Here is a 1,853-nt window from a genome sequence, read left to right as displayed (position 1 = left end):
AATACAATTGATTTAAGGAGAACTACAATTAAATAAATGGTACAAAACTAACATGATCATTGAGTCCCAAAGGTGACAATGTTTTCAAGCGATAGATCCAACGGGTTTCTAACTGTGCCAAACGTAATTTCCAATTGCCTCCCCTGGAGCCCACGTATACCATATCAATTCCTCTTACCATAAGTCCACTTGGGTCACATGCGTGAAATTGCTTGAAATGACGTGGAATGGTGGTGAGTTTATGTGGGTCTATTTCATCCTTTGCGGCCATGATCCCAAGGATGTGCTCCCGGATCCTACGACGAAATTCGCGAGAGGTCATACCGACATAAATCAAGCCACATGGGCACGTAGCATGGTAAATGACACCTGTGGTTTGACAGTTAATCTTATGAGTGATGGAAAATCGACGTGTCCCGTTTGAATCAGAGAATTCATGATCCGTACAGATATTAGGGCATGTGACACATTTACCACATGGGGCACATCTAAATTTCAGGATGAATTGAAATCCATACTTACCAAAGCAATGACTACTGATATTATCTCCAAGAAACAGTTCGATTCACTGTGGATCGAATACCCTTCAATTGCCACTCTCTATCTTCTGCCAAAAGTCCACAAAGATGCCCGGACCCCACCAGGTAGGCCCATCATATCGGGGTGTGGCAATTTTTGCGATAAGGCATGTAAGTTGATTGACCATGTCCTTAGGAAACTAGTTGACACTCTTACATCTTTTTTGAAAGATACCTCGGACGCCTTGAGGCGTATGGAAAATATCCATCTCGATGATGATATGCTAATTGTGACATGTGATGTCGAATCTTTATATACGTCAATACATCATGATGATGGAATCAGAGCCACACAACTTTTCCTGGGAATGTCGGATGTGGATAGACTATTGGGTGAGTTTATCACTGAGCTATTGCAATTCACTCTTACACACAATTTTTTCATCTTTAAAGAGGTCTATTACTTACAAATCCGTGGCACCGCTATGGGCTCGGCATGTGCGCCCGCCTATGCAAATTTATTTCTTGGTGCCTGGGAACGTGCGATCTTTTTGACTGATCCACTACCCCTTATTGACAAGGTACAGACCTGGGCAAGATATATCGATGATATTATCTTTATATGGAAAGGGAGTGATGTGGAACTTAAACAATTCATCGATCAGCTAAATCATAATGACCTGAATATAAAGCTGACTTATAAATCAGGCCGTGAGAAAATGGATTTTCTGGATGTGTCTTTTGGGGTCGATGAACATGGCTATATCCAATCTGATTTATTTAGAAAGCCTACTTCTACTAATTCACTACTCCATGCTCAATCGTTCCATCCACCAAGTCTACTCAAGGGCATTCCCATGGGTGAGTTTTTACGTTTGCGTCGTATATGCTCAACACCCTCACAATTTGAATTACAGGCCATTGACCTTTCCGAAAGATTTCGGGAGAGAGGATATAAAGAACAATGGATCAGAAGAGCCTATCTAAGAGCTAAGCACGCGAAAAGGGAAGATCTTATGCAGCGCAGGACGAGAAAATCCATCACTGATAATCAGGTGAGGCTCATTTCGGCATACCATGCACAGGTCCCACAGCTTCGTGACATATTAAACAAATTTTGGGATATATTACTTTTAGATCCCATTTTGAAACTCTATTTACCTCCCCAACCATCCATCACATTTAGGAGATCTCCTAATCTCCGCGACATGTTGGTGAGGAGCTATCATAGAGTTCCCAAGAAACCATGTCCCTTCGGCTCAAAACTCCCCAAATGGGGATGTGCCCCATGTGGTAAATGTGTCACATGCCCTAATATCTGTACGGATCATGAAT

At 42.1% G+C, this 1,853-nt stretch overlaps 1 long non-coding RNA gene across 1 annotated transcript; it reads left to right on the top strand.

Moving 5' to 3' along the window:
- The first annotated feature begins 550 nt into the window (after nucleotides 1–550).
- Nucleotides 551–1,542, top strand: LOC130285101 (uncharacterized). The gene is made up of 3 exons (XR_008847249.1): nucleotides 551–644; nucleotides 750–911; nucleotides 1,436–1,542. It is a non-coding gene; the product is annotated as an uncharacterized LOC130285101 (long non-coding RNA).
- Nucleotides 1,543–1,853: the final 311 nt, after the last annotated feature.

The sequence above is a fragment of the Hyla sarda genome, chromosome 8 (assembly GCF_029499605.1).
Source record: "Hyla sarda isolate aHylSar1 chromosome 8, aHylSar1.hap1, whole genome shotgun sequence".
Taxonomy (NCBI): domain Eukaryota; kingdom Metazoa; phylum Chordata; class Amphibia; order Anura; family Hylidae; genus Hyla; species Hyla sarda.
The sequence above is the reverse complement of the archived record's forward strand: the minus strand, read 5'-3'. Positions and strand labels throughout refer to the sequence as shown.